Below are 16,979 nucleotides of genomic sequence, written 5' to 3' on the forward strand. Positions count from 1 at the left end.
GGTCTGGGAGTGGCCAGATAACACAAGGCTAGCTTAACTGGAGCCTTGCCAGCATTTCAAACGGGGTCTGGCAAACTGCGGGAAGTTATTCAGTGTTAACTTTGGATAGCTGGATAGTAAATGACATGGGTGTATGTAGTCCATGTGCTCACGGATGAGCAAAATAATGTCACTCTCTCTCTCTCTCTCTCTCTCTCTCTCTCTCTCTCTCTCTCTCTCTCTCTCTCTCTCTCTCTCTCTCTCTCTCTCTCTCTCTCTCACACACACACACACACAAAATGGACTATGATTCAGCCCTAAAAAGCAATGCCATTCCAATACCTGCTATTATTTCTGCCCAGAGCCTGTGCTAAAGGAATCAAGCGCCTACTCCTTCAGAATTTCTTTCATGTTCTACTTCCTGAGGGAGCTTTCAGGGATGCCGGTTTCTGCACTGGGAGTCCTCTCCAAACTCCAGTGTGCCCCCACTCCATCCAGCTCAGATTGTCATTGGAAATAGTAATGATCAAAGTAAGCAATGTATACTAATGTCCAGGCTTATAAAATACTGAAAATTGGGCTGGGAAGGTGGCTCAGTGGTAGAGCGCTTGCCTTGCATGCATGAGGCCCTGGGTTCGATTCCTCAGCACCACATAAGCAAAAAGAAAAAAGCCGGAAGTGGCGCTGTGGCTCAAGTGGTAGAGCGCTAGCCTTGAGCTGAAGAGCTGACGGACAGCGCCCAGGCCCAGAGTTCAGGCCCCATGACCGGACCCAAAAAATAAATAAATAAATCAAAATAAAAATAATAAAATACTGAAAATCTGTTTCACACATGTTTGGCTTTGCTCTCTTTTGAAATTTCAGCAAAATGGCAGTGTAAGGTACACTCCTGGATGGCCAGCAGACCCTACCCTACTCACAGTCAAGTCTTTCCGTTTCCTAACAAATGGGGAGGTGTCTTTCTTTCTGATGGATGCATAGAATTCCATTACACACACACAGACACACACACACACACACACACACACACACACACACACACACACACACACACACACACATACCACATTTTCTTGATCCATTCATCTACTGAGGGGCATCTGGGTTGGTTCCATATCTTAGCTATGGTGAATAATGCTGCAATAAAAAATAGCTGTGCTGTTGGCTTTAGTATGGCCTTGTTTGTGATTGTTTGGGTAAGTCTTGTTTTAAAGGCTCATCTGATGTAACTGAAAGGAAACAGTTTTCCAAGTTGTTTGGACCCTTTTACCTTACTTCTAATCTTTGTGTGTTCACAGATGCATTCACCACAACTCTTTGGCAAAATTAGGAATTGGTGTGTAAGATGCTGCCAATCTCTCTAGTACCTGCAGTTACTATTACTGACAGGAACTAGAATATGCGAGGAGGGCCGAGTCTGCTCCACATACAGAAGTGGACCTTACAGGCAACAAAGGGATTTGTAAGACGATTTAGATCCTTCAAGCGCGAGCAAGGAGGGGATGGGACATCTACATTCCTTGTAGCCACCGCGTCTTTTCCCGTCACATCTCCACGAGGGATGGAGGGAGGGTCTGGGCTTGCAATGGCAGCACTCCATGCTGGAAAGCAGGTGTGTTTGCTGAGGGCAGAGGTCACGCCTGGAAAATGTGAAGGGCAAGCTGTGCTGTGTGTTCTCTGCCTTGGGCACAGGCCACAAGTGTACATACTGTTTGTAAAGACTTTTAGAGAAAAATGCCACCATGGTGGTACACATCTTTAATCCCAGCACTGAGAAACTGAGACAGCAAGATCATGAGTTCCAGACCAGCTCCCGTGAGAACCTGCCTTCAAGAATAAATAAAATAAAACTAAATAACAAATGTGGTCAAGGATATGGAGAAATTAAATATATGTGTGTTGTTGACAGGAATTTAAGTGATGCAGTTCTTCAAAAATTAAACAGAAAATTATCACCTGGACATGGAAATTCTACATCTTAGTGTTTACCTAAAGAACTGCAGTCAAGCCCTCAGTCTGCATACTCACATTTAGAGTAACGCTGTCCATAATTGCCAAGGAGTGGAAGAAACACAGTGTCCACACACAAATGTGGCGTATGCACATAATGGAATACTATGCAGACTTAAAAAGGAGTGAAATTCTAACCCCTGCCACACAGGAAATAAGCCATGAAATGTGAAATAAGCCATGATCCCACTTACATGCAGTACTTCGAGCAGCCAGAGTCACAGGGACACGAAGTTGTGTGGAATCTGCAGAGCATCTGAGGACGGGAGTGGGGAGCTGTCATTTCGAAGGGGACAGAGTTGCATTTTGGGAAAGTGACAAAGTGTGGGGACAGCTGTGGGGATAGTTGCCCAGCATTGGGTATGCACTTTATCCCACGGAAAGGTCCCTGTGGTTTAAAATGGTACTACGTATATGTTGCAAGAATAAAAATAGCCTGGGTTTCAATTATCCTCAGATGCAGGCGGCCCTAAGCAATGCCAGGCATGGCAGCCCCTTCCCCTGGGCGGTATCTTTTGTTGCTCTGTATTCTAGCCAACTGTGTGGCTACTGATAACTTCTGATCACAGTTGTGGTCCCTCCAATAGCCCGTTATATATCTTGTCCTCCAGGGAGTGATTTGTTCTGCACCATGGAAGGTAGGAGGAGGGTCCGGGCAAGGTGTATTCACCTGAGAGCCCGTTGTACACTGTGAGCTGTGTCCAATCCTTCAGGTGTGACCCAGGTCCTTGTCCCCACTGAGCCATGTGGTGGTTGTGAGTGTGGAACAGAAGCTCCAGAAGCAACAAGGAGAGAGCCCGGGGCCTGCAAGGGAAGAGGCAGCGTCTGTGCTGTTCCGGTCTCGGCATCCTGGGCGCCCCCTAGAGTTTGATTAACACTCAGGCTCCAAACCGGTAATGGAGGGTGTGAACTGAAGATTTGTGGCAAATGCAGATTTTAGTTCTGCTGTGAAATAATCTACCAGAGTTATATGCTTAAAGCAACTTGTATGTTATAGCTAGAGTTTCTTTGTGTGTGTGTGTGTGTGTGCAAACATGCCCATCCTGCGGCTTAAACTCAGGGCCTGGGCACTGTCTCAGCCTTTTTTGCTGAAGGTTGGTGCTCTACCACTTGAGCCACACCTCCATTTCTGGATTTTGGATGGTTAATTGGAGATAAGCTCTGGCTGGCTTCAAACCATAATCCTCATATCTCAGCCTCCTGAAAAGGATTATGGATATGAGCCACTGCCCCCCAGCTTAAGAGCTTGTTTAATAGCTTGTTTATTTTTAACCAAAAAAAAAAACAATTTGAAGTAAAAATAAATGTTAATCCTGATAAGAAAAATGTTTTTTTCCCCACTGAGGGGAGCATTGTAAATACTGTGTGCTCCAAAAGTGGACTGGGTTTAGCTATGGTGAAATGCAGACCACAAGCTGGGTGTGGTAGCTCATGCCTGTAATTCTAGCTGCCCGGGATGCTGAGCTATGAAGATCTAGGTTCAAAGCAGCCCAGGCAGGGAAGTCTGTGAGACTCCTATTCCAGTTATTCCAGAGCAAAACAAGTTCAGGGACACCCTTGCATGAAAAGCCAACTGGGAGCACAATGCCTTGAGTTCAAGCCCCAGTACTGGTGTGCATGCGGACACACGCGTGTGCATGCACACACACACATGCACACTCCCAGAGGAGATTGAGTGTGTCTGTTTGAGTGCCTGGAAGGCAGCCGGGGCCAGGTTAGCAAGGTTCATTGCACCAGGGTTTGACCTACAGCCCTCCTCCCTCTCCCCCCTGAAAACATGAGCTATGAGAGTGGGGCCTATTGTCCAGGACTCTGGGATGAGTGAGCAGAGCTCCTTGGAACCCCTTTGCTTCGACAAGCCCCCTATGAGGAACCCCACATTCTTCCCACAGTGGGGGCCCCCTCCCTTCTCCCTTTCTCAAGCAGGTAGAGTTAGGGCTGAGGAACAAACTTGTGTGTGTGTGAGTGGTGTGTGTGTGTGTGTGTGTGTGTGTGTGCAAACTGGGGCTTGAACTCAGGGCCTGAGCACGGTCCCTTAGCTTTTCTGCTCAAGGCTAGTGCTCTACCACTCAAGCCACAGCTCCACTTCTGTCGTTTTGGTGGTTCATTAGAGGCAGGAGTCTCACAGTCTTTTCTGTCAGAGCTGACTTTGAGCCATGTCCCTCTGAGCTCAGCCTCCTGAGTATCTAGGATTACAGGGGTGAACCATAGCCACCAGGCTCTGAGCAAACTTCATAATGGAGCAGAAGAGGGGGGTGGTGTGTGCTTTAAAAAAGCATCCGCTGCCTGGGGATAGCGTGGTTTGGGTGCCCTCAGCTCCCAGCGGGGAGCTGCCAGGTAAGCAGAACAGCGCCAACTGCCCGCCCCAGCAGCGGCATGGTCGGAAGCCAGGCCGGGCAGGGGAGAAGGGATGCTCTGTGGGCACCTGTAAGTCTGCTGCCACAGGAAGCTGGGGGGGGGGAGGCCTGCCTTAGCTAGGACAGAAAGCCATTCCCTAGGAGCTCTGGGTCCTGACTCCACTGGGGGCAGCCAGAGCCAGGGCATCCGGGAGGACTGGCCAGCCCTGCCCGTTCCCATGGCTCCAAGGCTGGATTGCACCTGCAGACACTGTGTGTGTGTGTGTGTGTGTGTGTGTGTGTGTGTGTGTGTGTGTGTGTGTGTGTGTGGTTGGGGGTGTTGACTAGGGTTCATGATCACAAACACGCAGAACTCACCAGATCCACTCGAAGACATAGGTTCTGAGATGGCCTCTCTTGTCAGCGGCGGCAGCACCTGGGCAGTCTCTGTGCTGCTCTGGGCCTCAGTTTCCCCTTACGTGAAATAATGAGTCCTCTTCCTCCACGTGACAGGCACCGACAAATTCTCTCTGACACCTGCCATCTGCACCTGAGCAGCGTGTGAATGATGGCCGCAGGCAGCTGTTTGGGATGGTCTTTCCTGCCCCTGGAGACAGCAGGTAACGTGAGGAGCCAGCTGTGAAATTTAGGGGAACCCCTCCCCCCTGAATGTGGGGGGGTGGCCAGGGAGAAGACCAACCAGGCATGCAAGCAGCACGCAGCAGGTAAGGGAGGAGGCAGGGCCCTAAAGAGGAAGGTGAACGGCTTTGGGTTACCATGGTAACAGCGGCTGGTAGGAAAGGGAAAGAGGAGATGGCAAGGGTGGCAGTTTTTCCTTCTTTTTTTAGACCAGCTTTCTTCCTGTGAGGGAGAAGGAGGGAGCGAGGAGGGAAGGACGAAGAGCGGGGAGGACTGAGGACCAAGGAAGCCATCGCTTTTTAAGCAGATTGGTTGGTGGTGTGTGAAAGCCAGAGGGACATTAATTCCAGCCTGCGCAGGGGCAGTGGCATGGCTTTGTGCATACGAGCTTGCATCGCTCACTGTGCTTGCCGTCCACACAGGGGCTTAGGCCCATTTCATAGACGGGGAAACTGAGCCTCCCATAGGCAGAGCTCAGCGCGTGTGGGGCAGGCTGCGCCTTGCTCAGAGGGGCGGCGGAGTCATACCTGGAGAATACAGAGCCTTCCCCTCTGTTCGCCGCTGAGCTAGGAGGTACAAACCTAACAGGGAGCCTACAGGACTTCCTGTGGGCTTCAGTGGATCCCAGGTGTGTGTGTGTGTGTGTGTGTGTGTGTGTGTGTGTGTATTTAATGAAAGTCCCAGGCCACCCTGGGTCTGACTGATGGAAAGTCACAATCTCACCGTCCTTAGGATTCCATCAATGAGGCCAGGTGTGGTAACCCATGCCCATCATCCCAGCTACTGAGCTGAAGTTCTAGGCCAAAATCAATCAATCAATAAAAACCACAAGACTCTATCCCAAAAAATTACTAGGATTGGGGATATGGCTCAAGCAGTAGGATCCCTGCCTAGGAAGCACAAGGCTCTGAGTTCAAACCCTGGCACTGACAAAACCACAACTTCTCTGAATACTGCTGGAATTCGTCATTTATGCTGCTTGCTTTTCATCCTGCTCTAACCCAGGCGCTGGCTTGGGCTGTCCCGTTGGCTGGTGTAAATGGATCACTGCTCTGACTGCAGACAGCGGGAGGGGCCCAGGGTTAGGATAAGACAGGTATGAGGAAAACACAAATTCCTGGGGCGTATGTACGTGCTGGCAGGAGACTCCAGGAAGAGCCAGGAAGAGAATGTTACTTGCCAGGGGTGGGCACCCACCTGGGGACACCCTGGATCACCCAGATAATCAGAGGGTACCGGAAATCTAGGGGAAAGCTTTACTTCACAAACACCTGTCACTGCCTAGTACCAGGCCAGGAGCTTCTGTACACATTCACTGGCTAATGCTTTGTAGTGGGTGTTTAATCCCCATTTTCAGGATGGGTAAATTGAGGCCCAGATGGAGCGGCAGAAGCTGGTCTCTGGCCAAATATGCACGAGTACTGACACCTAAGTTCCAGACACCCCGATGGGCGAGGCGGGGCTGTGGAGATGGTGCTGGCCTCTGTCCAGTGGAGATGGAAGTCACCGGGATGGATTCTCACCAGGCCAAGACCTGGGGTCTCCTGACACACAGGCTGCCAGGTTTGTGGCGACGACTTCCCGGGTGGGAGGTGAGGCTGTCCCCTGTCCCCTGGGCACCAGCAAGGTGAGCAGCCAGTGCGCTGGAGGTGGAGAGCTGAGCACAGCTGGCTGGGCTGGGAAGACGGCCGCACTGCTCCGTCCTCTTCTGAGAGCAGATGAGTCAGCGGCAGGCGCGAGGCAGCCACAGGTCCGTAGCGCATCTTTGAGGACAGAGTATTGTATTATTAGAAGATGTTGACGTGGCACTCTGTTTGCAAAACCCTCTTCGGTCTGGGAAATATTTGGTGCACGTTTGTAGAAACCTGATTTCCTGGGGAGCTGGGTTTTTTTTATTGTTGTTTGTTTTTTAAAGTTTTAGCAAGGAAAAGAGAGCAATTGCTACAGGAAGCAGAAGGGTAGCGGGGGCCAATGGCTCACACCTAGAATCCTAGCTACCCAGGAAGCTGAAAGTCTGAGGATCACAGTTTGGAGCTAGGTTAGGGGGACAAACCTGAGAGGCTCTTATGTCCTCTTCACCAGCAAAAAGCCAGAAATGGAGCTGTGACTCAAGTGGAAGAGCTCTAGCCTTGAGCAAAAAATAATGAAGAAATAGCACCCAGGCCCTGAGTTCAAGCCTCAGTACACACACACACACACACACACACACACACACACACACACACACACACACACACACACACACACACACACGAATGCAGAGGTGTGCTGAGAGCAATCACATGTGGGTGACCACCACGCTGTTTTAGGGCTGAGGAGCCAAGCTGGCAGGGCACCAAGCCCACGCAGTTCCATGTCATTATTGTTAGGTTTTTAAAAAGAGGTAGCCGAGTAAGAACAGCACCAGCACGCACGTGGTATTCAGGTAAGGGGGTAGGTTTATTCAGTAGACCTGCTGGGACCAGGCAAGGTTGGCACTCCACGTGGCTGGGAAAGGCCTGGGAATGAGAGAGAGCTGGGAAAGAGAGGAAAGAGCTAGAAAAGAGCAGAGAGAGAAGTAAGAACAGTAGCACTCACATGGTATTCAGGTAAGGGGTAGGTTTATTCAGTAGACCTGCTGGGACCAGGCAAGGTTGGCACTCCACGTGGCTGGGAATGAGAGAGAGCTGGGAAAGAGAGGAAAGAGCTAGAGCAGAGAGAGAGCAGAGAGAGCTAGAAAAGAACAGAGAGAGAGCTAGAAACAAACAGAGAGAGAGGTAAGAACAGAGAGAGAGAGCTAGAATAGAACACAGAGAGAGAGAGTCTGGGCCTGCGCTAGGCCTTATCTAGGGTATGGGTGGGGAAAGGTGTGGCCTTACAATTATCATCTCAGCCTGTTAGTGGCTGAGGCATGAATGGCCTTCTCCTACCCCGACTCGAGCCCTGACACCAGGTGTGGGAGTCTGTGCAAGTACCCACGGCTGACTCTCTTTGAGGTTCAGGAGAGGAGCACTTGACTCAGAGGGTTAGAAACAGAGCTCAGCCAGGCACGAATGCTCCCACCTGAAGTCCTATTCAGGAGGCTGAGATCGGGAGGATCATGGTGTGAGGCCAACTCAGGGTGAAAAATAGACACCATTTCCAATTAACCACCACAAGCAATGCTGGAGATGTGGCAGAACTTCGAGTAGAGACAGGAATGGGGCGGTTAACTCTGGCTCCACAGCTTTCTCTCATGTGCTCCCTTCCCATGTGCTTTCTGTCTGTCACCTTTGTGAGCTAGGCATTGTTCCCAGATCTGTCTCCTCATGGCCACAAGATGGCTGCAACACTTCCAGACATCTCCGCAGATAGATGCACACCAACATTCAGCGATTCTAAACATCTCCTATGTTTATATTCCATCTGTCTTCCTTTTAGAAGCTCTTCAGAAAATTTCTTCTTATGTTCCATCGACCAATGTCCTGTCTTAAATCTTAAAGAAGTGCCTGGAAGAGGGAGAGGTTTACCATAAAGACAGGCATTGTTCCTGGATTCACTCCCTGGGACTAGGCAGGCTGCACTTCCTTTTATCCCTAGCTACCCAGAGCCCGCACAAGGTCAAGGCTCATTCACAGAAGTCAGCCAAATGTCCTTAACTTAGCCGCCACCTTGCCTCCTGACGTCTCTGCATTGTTCAGACAGGCCTTGCTGCCCGGATCTTCTGACCTTGAAGCTCAGAAAGATGAAACCTGATTGGCCAAAGGTCTCACAGCTATTTCTTAGGAGACTCCACATTTGATAAGCTTTCAAGGTGGGTAGTCCCTGAGGGAAAGGTACTCTACTCCCAGTGTTATGCAGAGATTTTATTAAAGAGAGAAAAACCCCAGCATTGAAATAGTGGGCTAATTGGAGGCGGAGAAAATTGTAGTTCCTTGCTGTGTTTCACTTTGGAGTTGAATAAACAGTTTAAAGGGAAGAGGAATGGCTTCCTGTTGGCTGGTGGAAGGTCCCTCTGGGCTGCTGAGATGTTTAGTCTCCTGTAATTGTCCGCCATCCCTCAGGCCCAGGCAGGCTGACTGCTGAGTGGGAGAAGAGATCTCAGCAGCAAGGGAACGAAACTTGGGCAGGAAGTAGCTCCCGCCAATGGGAGCTGTGGGTCCTAATGTCTCCCCAGGAGACCCATCAGGGGGTTATTTCTAGGCAGAATTAATTTCTTTTTTGCTGGGAGGAATCTAATCTTCTTCCCCTCTCTCTCTTCCTTCCTTCCTTCCTTCCTTCCTTCCTTCTTTCCATCCTTTCCTTCCTTCTCCCTCTCCCTCTCCCCCTCCCTCCCTCCCCCCTCCCCCCCCTTCCAAGGCTGGGACTTGAACTCAGTATCTGATGCTGTTTCTCATTGGCTGGCATTCTACCCCCGGAGCCATGCCTCCAACCCCAGCTAATTTTCTTTCTATGTACTGTCACCCCCAACCCATCCCCTGTAGACATGAGGCTGGCCGGCTTGGTGGGTAGCTTTGGGTTGAAAGACAGTTTGGGCTCTAATTCAGACACATCTCATTTATTTTATTTTTTATTTTATTTATTTATTTATTTATTTATTTATTTGTTTATTTATTTATTTATTTATTTATTTATTTATTTATTTATTTATTTATTTATTTATTTTTTGGTCCGGTCGTGGGACCTGAACTCTGGGCCTGGGTGCTATCCCTCAGCTCTTCAGCTCAAGGCTAGCGCTCTACCACTTGAGCCACAGCGCCACTTCCGGCTTTTTTCTTTTTGCTTATGTGGTGCTGAGGAATCGAACCCAGGGCCTCAGGCATCCAAGGCAAGCTCTCTACCACTGAGCCACCTTCCCAGCCCTTATTTTAAATCCCATGTACTGAAACCATTCCTCATGTGCCTTGGTCTGTTCTATGCAGGAGCTGGGGACACCAGAGGCCTGGAAGGTTCTGTCTGCTCTGGAATGTTCTGTCTATCCCAAGGTCCCATTGTTGGAGGGAGAAGATGCTGACAATGCTGAAATATCATGGAGAGAGTGCGGATGAGGATCTGTGGGTGTCTGTGGGGTGCCTCCTCTCTCGGGGGGCACAGAGGAGGGGAAGACTGCTTCCTGGGAGAGATGAGGCTTACGCCGCTGCTCCGAGCAGAGGCTCCTGCGGGAATTTGGGGAAGAGCCCGCAGCAGGCCCCAGGCCACCGGTCACCCTTCCCCACGCTCAGGCTGCATCATGGTGACAGGAGCCATCACAGATTCCTTGCTGGGTTTCAAACTCAGTGTTCTACATTTGTAAACGTGCTCAATTCCTGCAGCAACCCTATGAGACCAACGCTTATGATCATCGCCGTTTCACAAATGCAAATCACACCTCCAACCAGCACCGGGAGGAAGTGTGCTAGCTAAGCTGAGGACATAGCAAAGACTGGCCAGGCCTCCCTCGGTGTCATGCCAGTGGAAAATCATCTGCACACAGGGCCTGTGCTCCTCGGCTGCACAGAACACGGAATCTTAAAAGACTTGGATGCACATTGTCCGTCCCACTCTCAAGGGGTTGATGTGTTGGCAGTTTGGAGACCACGCCCCGAAGCAGCAGCTTATTGAGGGAAGTGAATCATGCAGAATGTGATTGGGCACACCAATGGGGTGGGGGTGGAGCTTGTTTTCTAGCCAGTGGCTTCTGAGACGGGGGAGGGGTCTGCTTGCTGTGGGGCTCATACTTGAGCGGGTCTACGAGTGTCCTGCTTCTCTGTGTCATGAGAGAATGGCAGAGATGCATTATCTAGAACATTGCAGTTTATCAAAACATACCCACCCACCATGTTCCTGGCCTCTCAGCACTACCTTCCAAGGGAAAGCAATGATCAGAATCACCTGAGAGGAGAAGGAGGCTCAGAGATGGCAAAGGACTTCACACAGCAGGCAGTGGCAGAGGCCGCCCACTGAGCAGGAGTCAGAAGGAGGTTATCAGTGGAGAGAGCTAGACGTGATTTCCAGGTGGTCACCAGGTGGAAGCTGGTGATCTCAAGAGAAAAACAGCAGGTATGGGTGACTCCGCATTCCTCCCTGGATGTCCAGTGGTTTGTAAGATGTGTCCTTCTTATATTGTACTCCTCTTTCCTTTCCTTGGGCTGTCGCCCAAGACCGGAAGTCAGCAATTCACTGGTATGGCACACAGAACTGGGAATGGGAAGAGTCCAAGAAGTGTCTTGGATGGTGGGAGATTCCTCTAAAATGTTCAGGCACACGGGCTCAGGAATCAGACAGGACTGGGGTCAAAATCAGGTACTTCATTGTCCTGTGGGCCTTCCTTATAAAATCGGGATAGAAGAGAATTTCTTCTCTATATTGATCACAATGATATATGTAGTGAATGCCACTGTCCCAGTGCCAAGAAGCACAACTTTGGTTGCTAATTAGTCACTGCAAGCTGTTGGGGTGTTTGGGGATCGGTGTACTGCTTCACCTCTGTGCACACAGGTGCTTGCTTCTAGGCTAAGAGCATTCTTTTATTGGTTGCTTACTCTGCCAGACACGGCTCTAAACACCTTTCATATATATCGTTTGGAATTTAGAGTAACAAGCTAGTACTATCAATTCACACATGGTAGTTATTTTAATAATCACTGCCGCACCGTGAGGTAAGTATTATGACTCTGTTTAGGAGTCAGGAAGCCCAGAGAATTTGAGTCACTCATCTAGAGCCATCTAGGTAGGATTGACTGCCCCGGTGTCCTGCCGATGGAAACTGGGTTCTAAACACCACCATATTTTGCCTCTCGCTGGTTAATATTCCTCCTGCTGCTGTGAGGTGGTTGCTAATCTTCTTTCCACAGTTTCCTCTGGAACATTTGATATTCGACCGCCGCGCAAACCGTGAGCATGGGGAGAGTCCTTGCTGGGGATCTTGGTTTTTTGTTTTGTTTTGTTTGGTCGGTTGTGCGCCTTGGACTTAGAGTCTGGGCACTGTCCCTGAGACTTTTTTTGTGCTCAAAGCTAGTGCTCTACCACTTTGAGCCACCAGTTTTCTGGTGGTTTATTGGAGATAAAGCCCAGGCTGGCTTTGACCTTTGATCCTCAGATCTCAGCCTCTTGCGTAGCTAGGATCACAGGTGTGAACCTTTGGCTCCCTGTACTAAATGGGGGACCTCTCTGAAGACGTATTTGTATCTCATCCTGACAGAGGTGAGAGGCTATGAGCCAGCACAAAACATATCAGCAGCATGGAGAGCACCCTCTGGCCTCCAAAATGGAGGTATTCTGTGGATCATGGAGGTGAGCTAAAACTTCTGGGCCTGTCATGGTAAAGCTACAGGTTATGGAGGGACTTACAGGTGCCATATGCTCTGTGTATTTTTACTTCATCCTCACAATGCTCCAGCAAGCCGGTGTGAGCCAGGTTGCACGTGAGAAGGTAGTGTAGCAAGGCATTATGTCACACGGACAGTTAAGCGGAGATAAATCCAGTCTTTTGACTTCAGATTCCTTGCTTCCTACACTGAGTTATGATACTTCAAGTTGTCTTTCATAGACAGTCGTAGTTTTCATCCTGGCCCCTGACCTAGAGCCACCCCCACAGCAAACTGCCCAAATCTATCAGAAGAAAAAACAACCATGTACATTGGGTATCTAGGAGCCTCAATCTGGCCTGGACATATCTCTCTAGCAGATATGTAAGAATGGACCATGTGTATATACTGTTATTGTGTTTGTTTCTTTCTGTAGCCCTGGCCAGGTACACACAGTGCATACTCAACATATATTTATTAAGAGAATGAATAAAAGAGGGAATGGATGAGTGAGTGAATTACATTTGAAGGCTTATTCCAAGCTGCTTAGCCTGAAGGACTCTTTGTGTCTCACTTTCTCTTCCAGAGCTCCAGATACCATACCTCTGAGTTCTGACTTTTTTGTTTGTTTTTGTTTTGGTCAGTTGTGGGGCTTGAACTCTGGGCCTGAGCGCGGTCTCTCAGCTCTTCAGCTCAAGGCAAGGGCTCTACCACTTGAGACACAGCACCATTTCCATCCAGTTTTCTGGTGGTTCATTGGAGATAAGAGTCTCACGGGACTTTCCTGCCCGGGCTGGCTTTGAACTGATTCTCAGATCTCAGCTTTCTGTGTAGCTAGGATTAAGGCGTGAGCCACCAGTGCCCGGCTATGGGTTCTGACATTTTTGACAAAGGCAGGGGTGGGTGAGTAGGAGAGCAGGAAGAGATACCCCAGTGGCATAGGTATCTGTACTCTCTGAGGTTCCATGGGACCCTGCCTCCTATGGGGAAAGATCAGAGACTATTCTAGAGAACACCTGTGTGGTGCATACATATCAGCGATGGAGCCGTTCCTGCCTGCCTCATTAGTTATTAAGTTCCTCTTGTGTACCAGGGCTGAGCAAGGAAATGTTCAGCCACAGCTGGCCTTTTAATTCCTATATGCAAGCTACTGTGTCTTCCTTCTTACCTTCCCTCCACGCTGCTTTCTCCACATTCCCTAATTCTAGGGTCCTATGTCACCCCCAGTGTTCCACATCCCTGCTTCCTCTGGTGCTCTGCAGGGTGGTTTTCAGCTTCTGCGTCTGTCTCCCCCCTCCCCAGGAGACAGGGGTAGGGAAAGGAGAGTCCTGAATGTGCCTCTCATATTTCCACAGTGCATGGCAACTTAGATAGTAGTAGACATTTGAAGGACTAATTGCAAGGCTAACATAGAATGTATGAATGATCTGTCCACGCACGCGGGAAGGCCACAGATGGAAATGACTGACATTTTTCTCCATTGAAGACTGCAGAGGAAATCCTTTCCTTCCCACTCACAAGCCAATTATCCTGGCTCTTCCAATGTACAATTGTCCTTTCCCAACATCAACTGACCACACACCACTCTGTTCTAGTTGGTGTTAGTGTATTTGACCCTGAGGGCACCCCCTCTAAAGCAGATTCTACCATTGCCATTTCTGTCTGGCAGAAACTGATGGATAGAAGCTAAACAAGCAGCTCAAGCTCACGTACCTCCTGCATCAGTGCAGGTGGTGATAAGAAGTAGAATATGGTAGGTATGAGAAAAGAACAAACCTAATAAGAGGCTAAAACCTTTGAGATGGCCACTAATGGGTCATTTGTTTTTTAACCATTAAGTTGGCAATTTTGTGAGCCTAAGCATAATATAATTATATGGGCAGGGTTTCGGTGACATAAGTGATGGTTCCCTTCCTTTGGGCAAGGGTTGCAGGGAGCTGTGATCTGCCTACATACTTGCACGCATGTCCACACGTGCATGCACGCACGCACACCCCCACACGGAGAGGAAGGGGAGGTACTCGGAGCCTAGAGAGAATGAGAGAGCTACATGGGCAGGGTCCGGAGGGAAGATGTGGTTAGCATCCGGTGGAGCCCACAGGGAGCTCCATCGGGGAGGAGGGGAGTGGGCAGAGCACTTCCTCAGCCTGGCTCTCCCTTCATGAGCTCTAGGTCCCGGGAGCCTGTAGCTGCAGGTCCTAGAGCCTTGTCTGTTGGAGCACAGAACAGAGTGGCTGAGGTGAGAGTGATCAAGAGGCGATCAGAGACACTCAGCCCCCTAAGCAAGAGGTGAGCTGGGGTCACACCCAGACCACCTGGGGTGTTCTGAACCAGCACCTCTCCCTTTAACCTGGGGGGAGAGGCGGGGTGAATCGAGCGGCTGCATATCGCTCCATATCTGGTGCACCAAAATCTCCTCTTGGGGATTTCCTCTGAGTTTCTCAGGCACTCACAATCAATTATTCACCCTCTCCATTAATATTTGATTTCTAACAAAAGAGCTGGTTTCCTGTGTCTCCGTGCAGAACAGCGCCAGTCAGAGCACAGGGCTGCAGCCTGCTCTTGGCAAGTCTGGCTCACCTTTGGCAGCTCAATATTTCAGACGGTAGAAGAGGGCCCATGCTATGCTTTATAAATATTTTAGAAGTCAAGGCTGGCTGTAAGATGGTGGTACACCTAGGAACATTGGTGGCATCCAACCAATTGAGGGCAGTCCCCTTGGACCAAAACACACCAACTCTGGGAGGAAGCATGTGGGCCTGCAATTTAAAAGCCCACACTGTGAGAAAAATAGGATGCGAAAACCCTGAAAATATCAGGTTCTGAAACAAGTTAGTGCTACCAGACAGTGACAGAAAGAAATGAGAGCATATGTCTTGGCACATGTCCACTAGGTCTGCGCTGGGGCTGGAGACAACCGATCTCCTCTCCTTTTGGCACCTTTTGTTTAAGGTTCCTCTGCATAGCGTGCCGTGCCTTCCACTCCTTGGCCAATGTGTTCTCATTTTTGTGTGTCTTCTAGGAGGAGCTCCATCACTTCCCATCTTGCTCTGGGTAGAGTGAAGCATCTTGGGTAGTGGGAAATCTCTCAGCTAGACTGTGAGTTGACTTTTCCTCATGGTAAGAGAACATGTCACAGTCATCTCTGGGTACCCTAACCCAGCACGGTGCCTGGGAAGCCCAGATGCTTCTCAGATGTCGGATGAATGAATAAATGATGTAGCAGCACCTCAGAGGAGGGTCTGTGGGAATTCCACGGAAGCCCCTGTGCACAACCTGTGAGTGCCTGCAGGGGGCGCCAGTAAGAATTTAGGACAGCTGAAACACATGAATGTCATGGATTAGGTGGCTCAGACCGCTAATATTTATTTCTCGCGGTTCTGGAGACTAGGAAGTCCAAGACCCAGACCTTGGAAAACTCTGGATATGGTGAGAATCTGTTTCTCATCAACGGTGACTTCCAGGTAATGTCCCATGTAGGATGAGGCTCCTTAGCTCCCAGAGGTCTCTTTTCTAAGAACACGAATCCCTCCCTGGCTGTTGTATCTAACCTCAGTACCATGAAATGGAAGGCTTTGTCCAGTGTTATTGTTCAGATGGTGTGTGGAGGGCTCGCTAGGGGGTTTTCAGGGCTACTGTGGGCTCTCTCACATCCTTTGAGACTTCTATTCTTACCTGGTCCTGGTCTAAAGGCTCAGCTCTTCTCACCTCTGCCTGAGCTCTGGATGGTCTTATATCCCCAGCCCAACTTCTACTTTTTTCATTGTGCCTCGCACACTCCTGCCAACCAGAGAGGTGCCTATTGTACACCTAAAATATTTTACACCTGAAATCCATCCATGTATCTCCCTTATGAACTGAGCAGAGCCTTGGCTCATTCATGTTCGAGTAGGGTGGAGGCATATAGCTCAAGTAGCAGAGCACCTGCCTAGCATGTGTGAAGCTGTTAAGTTCAAATCCCAGGAACAACAAAAAAGAAAAGAACAAAAAGAAAAGAAAAGATAAGAAAAGAAAAGAAAAGATAATGTCCAGAGTTTGCTATAGCAGGCTCCAGCTTTCCTTTTTTGCACAACTTTCTCCACACCATCCATTGCTCTCGGACTTGTCTGTTCTCTGTAATCCTGCCTGCCCCATTCTGTGTTTTGTGTTTTCCCTATCTTCATGTAGCTTCAAGAACTGGCTGCATAGTAGCTGGATGTGCAGGTGATCTTTCCTCCCACTGGTCCTATGGTCCTAAGAACTGTAGAGTACCAACACCACCACCATCACCACTATGACCATTTACATCATCAACAGCCCCCATTAATATTAATACTATTTCCACCACTGTCATCATCACCACCACTATCATCACCACCACCATCATCACCACCACCATCATCACCACCAGTGCCAATATCATCATCTAGGTGCCTGGTTATGAGGTTTCTCATCTCTGTCAGCTTCCATGACAGATAGAATAAAACACTGTCATGTCTCACTGTGGAGAAGGTAAAACTCGCTTTCCTGCAGAGGAAGGGGAGGTCTCTGGATTGTTTCCCATGGAAGCTTTGCAGGCACTGAGTCAATGTACAGTGATGTTATCTCTCAGCTTTACGCAGAGCCTCCCTGAATGAAGCAGCGGTCAACAGGGAAGGCAGCTGCTGCCCAGAATCCTAACATTGCATCTTTCCATGAACCCTAGGCAGAGAATCTCCCATGGCCTTGGACATGTGCAGCTGGGTTGTGTCTGCCTCTCCTTCTACAAAAGGCAAGTTATGAGCTGGCAAAG

General features: G+C 49.4%; 1 long non-coding RNA gene across 1 annotated transcript; it reads left to right on the forward strand.

Annotated features, from left to right (window-relative positions):
• The first annotated feature begins 4,733 nt into the window (after positions 1–4,733).
• LOC138810568 (uncharacterized) lies at positions 4,734–10,549 on the forward strand. Its single transcript, XR_011367170.1, has 4 exons — positions 4,734–4,945; positions 6,322–6,527; positions 8,624–8,736; positions 9,845–10,549. It is a non-coding gene; the product is annotated as an uncharacterized lncRNA (long non-coding RNA).
• Positions 10,550–16,979: the final 6,430 nt, after the last annotated feature.

Source organism: Dipodomys merriami, unplaced genomic scaffold, assembly GCF_024711535.1.
Source record: "Dipodomys merriami isolate MVZ:Mamm:240054 unplaced genomic scaffold, mDipMer1.0.p SCAF_50, whole genome shotgun sequence".
In the NCBI taxonomy this organism is placed as follows: Eukaryota; Metazoa; Chordata; class Mammalia; order Rodentia; family Heteromyidae; genus Dipodomys; species Dipodomys merriami.